The following is a 12,247-nucleotide window of genomic DNA, read 5'->3' on the forward strand; positions in this document are numbered from 1 at the left end:
GTGTTTTTAATTTCAAATGTCAGTTCAATAGGAAAGTGATTGACTTTTGTATATTTACCTTATATTCTGTAACCTTGCTATGATCACTTATTCTAGGAATTTTTTTGGTCAGTTCTTTTCAGATATTATACATAGATGATCATGCCATCTGCAAAGACAGTTTTATTTCTTCTCTCTTAATCAGTACACCTTTTACTTCCTTATCTTATTACATTGGCTAGGACTTCTAGTACAGTGCTGAAATGGAGTAATGAAAGGGGACAACCTTGCCTTGTTCCTGATTTTAGTGGGAAGACTTCTAGTTTCTCACCATTAAGTATGCTAACTGTAGGTTTTCTGTAGATATTTTTTACCAAATTGAGGAAGTTCTTATCCCTACTTTACCAAGAGCTTTTATCACGAATGGGTGTTGGATTTTGTCAAATGCTTTTTCTCCATCTATTGATATGATCATGTGATATTTCTTCTTTAGCCTGTTAATATGATACATTACATCATTTGGTTTTCGAATGTTAGACAGCTTTGCATGCATGGGATATATCCCACTCAATTATGGTGTATTGTCATTTTTCAACGTTGTTAGATTTGATTTGCTAATATTTCATTGAGGACTTTTGCATCTATCTTCATGAGAGATATTGGTCTGTAGTTTTCTTTTCTTGTTATGTCTTTGGTTTTAGTATTAGGGTAATTCTGGTATCATAGAATGAGTTAGGAAGTAGTCCTTCTGGGGCGCCTGGGTGGCACAGCGGTTAAGCGTCTGCCTTCGGCTCCGGACGTGATCCCGGCATTATGGGATCGAGCCCCACATCAAGCTCCTCTGCTATGAGCCTGCTTCTTCCTCTCCCACTCCCCCTGCTTGTGTTCCCTCTTTCGCTGGCTGTCTCTATCTCTGTCAAATAAATAAATAAAATCTTTAAAAAAAAAAAAAGGAAGTAGTCCTTCTACTTCTGTCCTCTGAAAGATTGCAGAGAATTGGTATAATTTCTTAAAAATATGGTATACTTCATGAATTTCCATGTCATCCTTGCACAGGGGCTATACTAATCTCTGTATCATTCCAGTTCTGGCATAGGTGCTGTTAAAGCGAGCACTTTCTCTTTTAAGGAAAAAAAACACATTTTCAACATTGAAAATGCTCTGAATTTCCCAGTACTACTTTCCACAATCTCTTTTGGCTTTTTTGGATACAACTTCACTGTGTGTATCAATGATAAAGATGGCTGGATTTCAACTTTATACTTTAGTGAATGGAAGATATGTACTACAACAGAGACCAAGACACTGCTTAGGAGCAGGAATGGGGATGATTGAGGACAAGTCTAGGCTGAGTCCTATGTTTCTGACTTGGGTAAATGAGTGAAACGAAGGTTTAGCTTTAGATACATGCTGAATTTCAGCTGCTTTTGGAAGTGGGGACATCCAGCATGCCAGTGGCCATGCTGTTAAAACTCAGAGAACAATCTGGATTAAAACATTAATTTGGCAACAGTTGAAGGGAATGGTTATCTAAGAAGATATAAATGTTGGAGCAGCCTTCCTATGTAAAGTCTGTTCCAGAAGATAGAGTTAAAAAGCATTGGGAGGTTGGATCTAGGAGGAAGAAATGTAAAGCCAGGATGGCAGTGAAGGTGCAAGAGAGAATTGGTTATTAGAGGCCCTAACTACAAAATTACTGTCTTTTTTCTTCTTCATGAACATTGAAGGCTCATTCGAAGTTAAGACTTACAACTTCAAGTTTATTATTACTATTTCTGATTATCTGGCTTAATAATTTCAGATGCCCATTAAAGTCCAGAAACTATGTTTATAGCTTTTTATTTTGGAATCATTTAAAATTTACACAAAAGTTGCAAAAATAGTAAAGAATTCCTATATATCATTCATCCAGCTTCCACTAGTGTTAGCACCTTATGTAAGCATAGTACAGTTATCACAACCAAGCTTTAACACCAATACACTACTATTAACTAAATTACAGTCTTTATTTGGATTTTACCACTTTTTTCACCATTGTCCTTTTTCTGTTCCAGATCCAACCCAGGATCCTACATTGCAGTTAGTTATCAGAGCTCCTTAGTCCTCTACTTTGTGACATTTCTTCAGTCTTTCCTTGTCTTTCATAACCTTTACTCTTTAGAAAGGTACTAATCAGTTTTGTGCACAAAAAAGGCTACAGTTGTATGATCACATTCTGGGATTCATTCTTACACTATTTAGGATTGAAAATTTTAGGTTTTCTAAAGACTATTTCATGTTTGTGAAGATCCTGATATTTACATACAGCTGCAATTATTGTGATGTCTTACTTTCACGGGAATCTGTAGTTATTTGGAAATTCCTGTTCCCTCCTTTACTACAAGGAAATGATGTATCTTCTGTCCTATTTACTACAGCAGTCTCTCTGTCTCCAGTAATGATACGTGAAGGATTAGGTGAGGAATAATTTATTGTCTATATAGTTCTTAAGTTAATACATTTTTACTTTATAGGTCATTTTGAAAGCCTTATACAGGTTCCTCAAAATGTCAGACATAGAATTACTATATGATCCACCCAATTTCACTCCTGGTATACCCAAAATAATTTAAAGCACGGACTCAAGCAGATACTTGTACACCAGTGTTCATAGCACAGTAGCCAAAAGCTGAAAAACCCAAGTGTCTGTCAACAAGTAAATGGATAACAAAATGTGGTAGGTACATTAATAGACTATTATTCAGCCATAAAGGGGAATGAATTTCTAATATATACTACAATATCTATAAACCTTGAAAACGTTGTGCTAAATGACATAAGCCAGACAAAAGGAAAATATTGTATAATTACAGTTATAATTCCAATATAATTCAGTTATGTAGTTCTAATAGGCAAATTCATAGAGACAGAAAGTAGAATAGCGCCTACCTGGGGCTGGAGGAGGGAGAAAGGGGAGTTATTGTTTCATGAGTACAGAGGGTTTTTGGTGGTTTTTTTGTTTGTTTGTTTGTTTGTTTGTTTTGGTATGATAAAAAAAATTCTGGAAATGGTTAGTAGTGATGGTTGCACAACACGGTAAATGTACTTAATGCCACTGAATTGTACACTTAAAAATGGTTAAAAGAGTAAATTTTATGTTATATATATTTTACAACAATTTTTAAAAAGCCTTAAATAACCATAACTTTCCTGCCCCCCATTTGTTGGAGTATTTTAATCCAATATATATTTTTTCATATTTCACAGATTAGATTTTTTTCTGAGCAACCTTAAATATCATTAATATAGTAAAGCTGACATAAAATTGTATTTCATCTATCATTAGAAATTTGAAAAAGTTTTATCTCTGATTTATTTGAATGTGAGTAAGATAAATTCTGGTACTGGTGATTAATTAGATGAAGATCAATAATATTAGAAACATAAGCTTATTCTGACCAGAAGTTCAGTTTACTTATTGGCTTGGGTTTCATGATGAACATTCATATAAAGTTTAGCTTCTGAATGATCTACCTGCAGAATGTACCATCTCTGTTCATCAACCTCATGACATATGCCTCAGATTCGCCAGAAGTAAAGACTGCAGATATGTGCTTAACTGCAGGGACTAGGGACATGCAGATTAATGAGCTTCAGATTTGTCACACAGTTTGCTAGCTTGTTGAATGTCATGATTGGGAGCCCCATCAGAATAACATGGAAGAGGGGCGCCGGGGTGGCTCACTCGTTAAGCATCTGCCTTCGGCTCAGGGCATGATCCTGGCATTCTGGGATCGAGCCCCACATCAGGCTCCTCCGCTGGGAGCCTGCTTCTTCCTCTCCCACTCCCCCTGCTTGTGTTCCCTCTCTCGCTGGCTGTCTCTCTCTCTGTCAAATAAATAAATAAAATCTTAAAAAAAAAAAAAAAAAAAAGAATAACATGGAAGAGGGAAGAAGTAATTTTCAAAAGAAGGGAATGCTGGGCAAAACAAAGATAGATGTCTACCATATTAGGTCAGTTCATTAATTCATTAAACAAATATTTGTTGAGCATCTGTTACGTGCTGAGCACTGTTCTAAGGGTTTAGGATACATCAAATAACAGACAGATGTCCCTGCTCTCGTAGTTTACCTTCAAGGTGGTCTGGCCAGCTGCAAAATCATGTTGAAAGTTGAACAGCCAGTAGAAGTGACATAAAGTGCTTAGACCTTTGAAGCTAATCTGTCCCGTCTTTCTTGGTCAGTCACTTGAGGCCATTGCATTGATGGTGGATAGCAAGCTAGTATTTATGCCCTAGTGATGTCTTTGTAGAGTTCTGCTGTGGCTTCCAAAGTTTCAGACCAGTGGACAGTGTCACTGTGGTTCAAGAGTCTCTAGCATCTAGAATGGGGAGATGAACTGGCACTGTTTCAGCCCCAGGACACAGCCTGTTGGCAAGAGCCAGTCAAGTTATTGCAGGGTTTCAGTCTTGGACCAAAATGGGATGAAAAATCTGGAGCCTAGGTGGAATTATCCATATGGTGGGGCTCAAGCTGAGGTTCACTGGGTACACAGGAATACAGGGGCTTTCCACACACACATCAGATCCATGCTTAAGGCAGAAATACTAACTCCAGCTTACGGGCCAAGCCCCTAGAAAGGGTGGTATACCTGCCATTCTTGGTTAGATTCACTTGGGCCATGGGCAGGGCCCAGTCTGTTAAGAGAAAAATGTCTTCAGACAAGAAATGACTGTAGGATGTCAGTAAGCACACACTATTAGCAAACAAAAATAATTGTTAGTGTCTATTAACCAGACCCACATTTTCCTTTAATCCTCACAACAAAAACAAACTAGGGGGAAAAAGGCACTGAGATCAGAACTGTAGTGCAAGTATTAAAACATATTTAACTTGCTTAAACAAACAAAAAATTTCAATATTGACAGTACAGTGATGATTAAGACAGATCGTCCCCTGCTCCCTTCTCCATCCTGATCTCACTGTGTGGAGTGATAACACTTTCTGTTTTGGGGATATTAGGAGATATAGTTATTGTTTCTGGAAATCACATTTAGTTCTAGGCACCACACTTGTAAAAGGTCACTGACAAATTGGAACATGTTCAGAGGAAAATAACCCAGATGGTGAGGGAATATGAAACCAAGCTACATGAGAAACAGTTGGAGGAAGTAGGGAGATTTTAGCTTGAAGAAGAGAAGATTAAACCAGAGTATTACAGAGACCACAGTTTTTAGATTCTGGAAAAGACACTACATAGGCTAGGGATTTATCATTCTCTACCTACTGGAGCCTCCCAGAACAAGGGCCACTGTGGAGAAGATATAGGAAGAACATCAAAAAGAACTTGATAAAACCAAGGGCCATGCCCAAAGGAATGGACATCACTGGAGGCAGATCCCAAGCCCCACATCTCTGGAGTTATTCTAACAGAGGATGTCAGTCAGTGCCTGCTCACATTATACTTCCTCCGTGGGTCTTTCCGGATCCCACACAGCCAATAACATCTCTTTCCCTTGTTCTCCCTTTGTAGTTTTACCTCTCTGAGGTGCTTCCATGATTTGCCTTGTATTTTAGTTCCATTTATATATGTCTATCTTTCAGTAGTGATTCTCAACCCTTCCAAAATAATGTATCCTTTATATTATGAATATTTTACAACATGCCCTTCCCTTTCCTGAACTGAAACTCATAGTTAATATAACCCTCCTGTGCATCACAGAATTCCAAAGATGCAATATAATGCCCTAGTTGTAATACAAAGGAGAAATACAAAGAAAGTAATTAGCAATCACATTACATGTTTTACAGTATCTCCAGGCCTGACCACACCAGGAGACACAGTCAAGTAGATAGATTAGAATGTGGAGCCACCATGACTAGGACAGCCATATAATGCAGACTGATGCAGGTGCATTGTATTGGTAACTCAAAAACGATGAGTGGCTTTGCTGCCTCTCATGTAATTATCTTTTTTCTTTTTTTTTTTTTAATTTATAACTTTTTTATTTTAAAATATCTATAACGGGAACCTGGGTGGCTCAGTCGTTTAAGCATCTGACTTTAGCTCAGGTCATGATCTCAGGGTCCTGGGATTGAGCCCCGAGTCAGGCTCCCCACTCAGTGGGGACTCTGCTTCTCCCTCTCTCTCTCCCTCTGCCCCTCCCCCTGCTTGTGTTCTGTCTCTCTCTCAAATAAATAAAATCTTTAAATATATATATAAATAAAACATAAAACTGACCATTTTAACCATTTTTAAGTAGACAATTCTGTGTCATTAAGTGCATTCACATTGTTGTACAACTGTCACCACTCCCCATCTCCAGAACTTTTTTAACTCCCCCTATTCGTGATGTAATTTTCCTAAATAGTGAACAGCCAGCTCTTGGTTCAGGTCCAAACAAAACAGAGTGTAGTCTTTGCTCAATTCCCATGGTAGTTCTATTTGGGAACATTCAATGTATATATGAAACATGCAAAAAAATATTTTTTGTCTATGTGAAAGAGAATTAGGTTCTAAACTCAAGTAATTATAAATGGAATATCACCTATATGGATGTCCAGTGGGACACAGGATAGTGCTTTGCTATATTAAACAGTCCCAAGTATTACAGAATGTCTATCCATGGCGCTTGTCCACTAAGCGAAATAGCATCCCCCCCGCCCCGTCACTGTCACAACCAGAATGATCCTGTTAGTTCCCCGATACATTGTCACCATTAAGAAACAGACTACACAGTGCATAAACTCCAGGAAGGCAAGCACCAGTTTTGTTCTCTTACAACCTCCTTAGTACCTGCTACAAAAGGCACTCAGTGTTTGTTGAAGTTGAGAATGCCGTGGAGAGGATACCCAGATATCCTTCAAGTGTCTCTAACTCAGCTTTTCTAAAACTGAACTAAGGTGTCATCTTCCTCTTCTCCACCCCCACTCCCAGTCTGTCTTAGCTCCATCATTGTCAGTCTTTACAACAACCCAAAACACCAGCAACTATGGACCCCCCTCCCTCACGGCACACATCCAGCCAGTCACCAGATCTTTTTGCCTCTGCATTTCCTAACTGGCCTCTATCTCCCCTGCTCCAGCCTCCCTTTATGTCTTTACCCAGGCTATTGTAATAGCCTTGTTTCCCACCCTCCAGCTCTCCCCCCTTCAGATACACAGTGAACTCTGGGCACTCCACACACATGCCAGCCTTCATGCTTTGGTAATATGGCTTCCTATGCCTAGAGCAGTGTTACCTTTTTCATCTAGAAAACTCCACCTTATGCATCAAGACCTGGCTTAAATGTCTCCTCCTGATACCTGAGACAGGATTACTCAGTCTGCGTCTCTGTTCATATCTTTGTCGTGGCATTTCTTGCATTAAACTTTATTTGTCCACATGCCCATGGTCTCTGCCAGACTGAGTTCCTTGAGTTAGTAAGTTCCTTAAGTTAATTGCTTAGGCTTTGGAGACAATGGCTAGAGTTTGAATGCCACATGATTCAGCAGTTAGTGGTCCTGAGCAAAACCCTTGATCTCTTGAAGCCCCAGTTTTCTTATCTGTAAAAGGGGGATAATGTAGTGCTTATAACGTATTTAAGATAAAGCTTGAAATGCTAATAACCATTATCATTGGCTTTGTATCTGTCCGGCACCCCCAAGTAAGCATAATAGAGAAGATGCTTACCAGCTGTTTTGAATGAAGAAAAGAAGAGCTATTGCTATTGTCAATTTCTAGATTTTATTATTTAGTCACAAAAGCGGATGTTCTCTTTGGCAGTTATAGCCAATTTTGTCAAGAATAAATTTAACCTTGGAAAATATTTTTTTTGAAAGTGATCTGTTTTCCTCTCTAACTTTTTTAGGTGCTTAAAAAAGTATTCATTCTGAAACGGTAATGTACAGACTCCTGGACTTGTCAACTATGTGCCTAGATACTCTTGTGTTTGGGATTTTGACTTCTGTCTTCCAAAATGTGAAGTGCAGGGAATGTCGGCTTCCTCTATTAACCTGGGATGGCGAAGAAGAGCGAGCGCCACTGGTTTGGTGAGCTGAGCTCAGTAACTCACCTTCAGTTAAAAATATATAGTCTTATTCAGCTTGTGGCTCAATTGTTTCCTTGCTTTAAAAAGTCTTTCTTTTATATGTCTCAAGTGCTGCTTGCAATATAAAACTAAATCCTAAATTTTAAAAACTTCCATAGCTAATACTCTGCTAAATGTTTAAAGCCTGACATTTAATCTGCGTGAACTGAAGCTCTCTGATTTCACTGTTTGCAGCTAGTAAATGTCACTAAACATTGTTGCTTTCACTCACACTTAAGCCTTTCATCTGCAGTGGGGGCAGTGTGTCAGAGAATTCTTTGTGTGCCACTCTAGCAAGGGGAAAAAAAGACTGCCCAGCCTTTAAACAGAGTGAAAAAAACTGCTTGGAAGGCAAAGACGACCCTGTTTTTATATGGTGTTTGTGAACACACAATCCTGACTTCTACCAGATACTCTTAAAAAGCAACTATATTAGCTCAGTCTGAACAGGGTCCCCGCTGAGCTGATACACGGTTGCCAGCCAGACAGCTCCCCACTCTTTTGTGACTGGAGGGGGATGGGAGGGTAGGGGGAAAAGGGTAGGAGATGTTGTCATTACTTTAATTTCCCTTTTGCCTGCAGGAGGAATCTTGTCATCTTCTGGCTCCCCAAACTATTTTCAACCTGGGTGTTTTATTTCTTAGTTCCTGAAGGTTACTGGCACACAGATCAGCTCTCACTTTTCATCATCTTGACATGAAATGGAAAATCAGTTTGTGGCTATTTTCATAGCCAGTGATTTACTCCTGTTCTTATATCTGTCTCCCCTTTATGTTCTTCGTTTGGACATATTTTTATTTCCCGTGTCTGCAGTCTTTTGTTCTGCTGGGATCTCTGTGGCCATTCTTACTTCGCCTGCCTCCTCCCCAGCCCCCCAAATCCCTGTTGGGCCTTCATCTTCTCTCCGTCCCCAGTGCCTTGCCCTGCCCCTTTTCTGCGCTTGCAGCTTCCTGCTCCGCTGCCCGCCTTTCCCCTCCCGATCTGTTACATGCCCTGCCAGTGCCACCTTCACTTCTCCTCCGTATCTTCCAGGTCCCTCTTCTTTGTGTACCTACAGGGCTCAATCCGTAGCAGCCTGTGCTTATAGCCAGGAGCAAGCAGACATGCTGAACTCATCCCTAACCACTGTTGTACACAGATAGATTATCAGCTAAATTCTTAGGCATACATGGGTTTTTACGGTGGTTGATGCCAGTGCTTCCAGTTTTCTGGCAGCCGTACGGAAGCATGAATTGAAACCTGAAAATAGAACATTCTACAAGAAGCACTCAAGTGGAATTTTAGGAAACCATGGGCTTTTCTATCAGACATAGATTCAAGTTTCTATTCTTTTGCTTATTAGCTTTGTGGCCTTGGACAAATTCATTCATTATTTCACAAATATTTATTGAGTGCCTATTTTGTGCCTTGTGTTTAGCTTTTAGGGAGCCAGTTAATAGCCCTCTGTCTTCCCCTTTTATGTTCACAACCATTTGAGAAATATGACATAGGAAGGAAAATACTAGCTTTATCCAGTGATAAAAGCCAGATTGGGGGATGTGGCTTTTATATGTGGCCACTATGGGTTTACTAAATCTTTTCCCCCGAATGAGACTGTGGGCTTGCCTCTCTTTTCTACTCAGCACACAAGCCAGGGTAAAGGATAGATATGGAAGATGGACAGGCCAGAAGAACGAGTAAAAAAGCCCATGGGCCTGCCAGGGCCAAGCATCCTGAGTCTGTTCTAAATTTACCACCCAGGCAAGCCACTCCTCCTCTGTGGGGGAAAGGTTGGGTGAGAAGACAGAAGAAGACACTTTGCTCTTCCCTCCAGGGAAACAGGAGGGGCGCGTTTTCCCCCTTAGCTGTGAGCATTACACTTCATCAGTGATTACCATAGTATAAGCAAAATAAATCTTGCTGGTCTGTTTTTCCACCTATAAAATACAGATAATCATACCTATCTCTTATTGTGGCTGTGGAGACTAAAACGAAGTAAGTTAGTATTTACAAAGAACATGAGGACCCGTTAACCGTCATTCTTTGGTCAGGACCAGCCTGAAGTAGAATTCGTCACTCAGGGTCTGATTTGTCTTTGTTGCCCCCCTCTCTGTTCTCTTTCTGAGCCCGAATTTGGTCATTTTTTCCCCTCCTCATTCCTGTTTAAAAAAAGTAAATGGGAATACTGTTCCTCAAGCTTTTAATTTCCAGTAAGCACACTGGCCAAATCTTTTCTAATCCTGGCTTGTGTGTTTAAAAAAAACTCATTAATTTGGACGAAGAACGCATTTGGAACAATTAAGTCTACTTTAGAACTACAAAACCGGCTGTACCTGAAGGGTCACTAAAGGACAATGTGTGGCTACAAACAGGTATTATTACATGGGAAATATGTGCCTTGATTCCTTCTGTTTATTGCTGTTATATTAACTTGAGCAATGCTCATCACTTTCTCTGTTACTGTAGAAAATAATCCAGGTGAGCCTTAAAACCACAGTGAGGAAGGAATACAACACAGATAGGGAGTTTTAGGAAAGAACTTTCAGGGTGTTTGGACTTTATGTTGGGGGCAGCAGGAAGCCATTGACGATAAGTGCTAATGTGATCAGGTTTGTATTTGAGGAAAAAGTCTTGTGGCAGCACTGTGGAGAGTGGAGCAGAGGAGGGGCAAGCCTGGAAAAGCAGGTAGGGGGTCTGAGAGCCAGGTGAGAGGCTCACCCCAGGTAGTGGAGATCAAGGGCAGGGCCAGACTGAAGTGGCTTTAGAAATAGAATTGGCAGGGTTTGGGTGAGAAGGGGAACAGAGAAATATATCAGAAATATTTTAAAGTTAAAATAAAAAGGGAGCGCCTGGGTGGCTCAGTCTGTTAATGGTCTGCCTGTGGCTCAGGTCATGATCCCAGGGTCCTGCTCAGCCGGGAGTCTGCTTCTTCCTCTGCCCCTCCCCACTGCTCATGCTCACTTTTTCTTTTTCAAATAAATAAAATCTTAAAATATATATATATATTTTTATATATATAAATGTTACATATATATATAAAGTTAAAATAAAAAGATTTCAATTGGTAGTGCTGCCACAGGCCCTTCCCCAGCAGGATTAGAGAGTTAACATGGGGAGTCCAGCCTGGGAAGACGGTTGGAGCCAAAAGAGAGATGGAGTTGGCCAGTAAGAGGGGGTGGACCACTTCCCCAGGAGGGAGCTTCAGAGGAAACCCCCTGGCAGTCAAAGCTGCAGGGTATGGTATAACACAGGGATTTGCCATCCACTGACATCAGAGAGGAAGAAAAGGAAAAAGGAAGACAGAAAAAGAAGTAAGTCACTGTGTTAGGGACATTTTGGGGCCACATACTTTCTAGAATGTGCGGATGTTATAGACTCTCCTGCCTCATACACAATTATATATAACCAACTTTTTCAAAAAACAGATCTAACAAAAGTACTTAATCAGATACTTAGCTAGATGTTATTTGTATTGTGAACTATATCTTTATTTTGTGGGTTTTTTAAATTGCTTCTTCTTTTGCCTTAAATTGCCTGGGTTAGAAAGAATTCAGACTCTGGAATAGGCTCTCTCCTTATAGTCTGTTTTTATCGGATGCTACAAGAACTTTTGGATTTTAAAACAAAGATCTAAAAACTGAGTAAGAAAAGATCAGTGAATACTCTTGGAAAGTGGAAGGGGAGGGAGAAGGGAACGATTTTCTAGCTTTAGAACAGTCCATGATGTTCTTCTCTCAGCCTTTTAAATCTGTATATTGTCTAAAGGTTTTTACTGATTGCACATAATAGCACTCCGTGCCCCTCATAGTAGAGCATTATTGGGCATATCAGTGGTGAACACAAACTTCTAAGTTTATAAGCAATTACATAAGGCAATGAAAAAGTATTTCCTCTGTTTAAAGACTAAAACTTTTCTGTTCATTTGAGAGTTTTTAAAGGCTCTCAGTATTGGAGTGGATAGTTTTTGACTAATGATATGTTATAAAAAGTTTTTGTTTTTCTCTGTAGAAGCAATGTACAAAGCCATTGGTTTGTGGGGGGGGTGTGGGTTTTTTTTGAGGCATTTTGTGATGTTAACAACGACCCACCACCACTGGAGACCCATAGTGAATCAGCAGTCTCTGCCAGCTCCCCTAAGACTTTTTTTGTGCACCCATTTTATGCAAAGTACATGAAAGGAGCTGAATGCAGTACCGCGTTTGTAGATTGTAGGCTCCCCGATGGTTCGCTTATCTTCCCAG

General features: G+C 39.9%; 1 protein-coding gene and 1 non-coding gene across 3 annotated transcripts in view; one reads left to right on the forward strand and one right to left on the reverse strand.

Moving 5' to 3' along the window:
- The window catches only part of ALG14 (ALG14 UDP-N-acetylglucosaminyltransferase subunit), a 108,858-nt gene that overhangs the window by 56,535 nt on the left and 40,076 nt on the right, over positions 1 to 12,247 (forward strand). The window lies entirely within an intron of this gene.
- LOC113254858 (U6 spliceosomal RNA) lies at positions 991 to 1,094 on the reverse strand. The gene has a single exon (XR_003315981.1). It is a non-coding gene; the product is annotated as a U6 spliceosomal RNA (small nuclear RNA).

This window comes from Ursus arctos, unplaced genomic scaffold (assembly GCF_023065955.2).
Source record: "Ursus arctos isolate Adak ecotype North America unplaced genomic scaffold, UrsArc2.0 scaffold_12, whole genome shotgun sequence".
Classification (NCBI taxonomy): Eukaryota; Metazoa; Chordata; class Mammalia; order Carnivora; family Ursidae; genus Ursus; species Ursus arctos.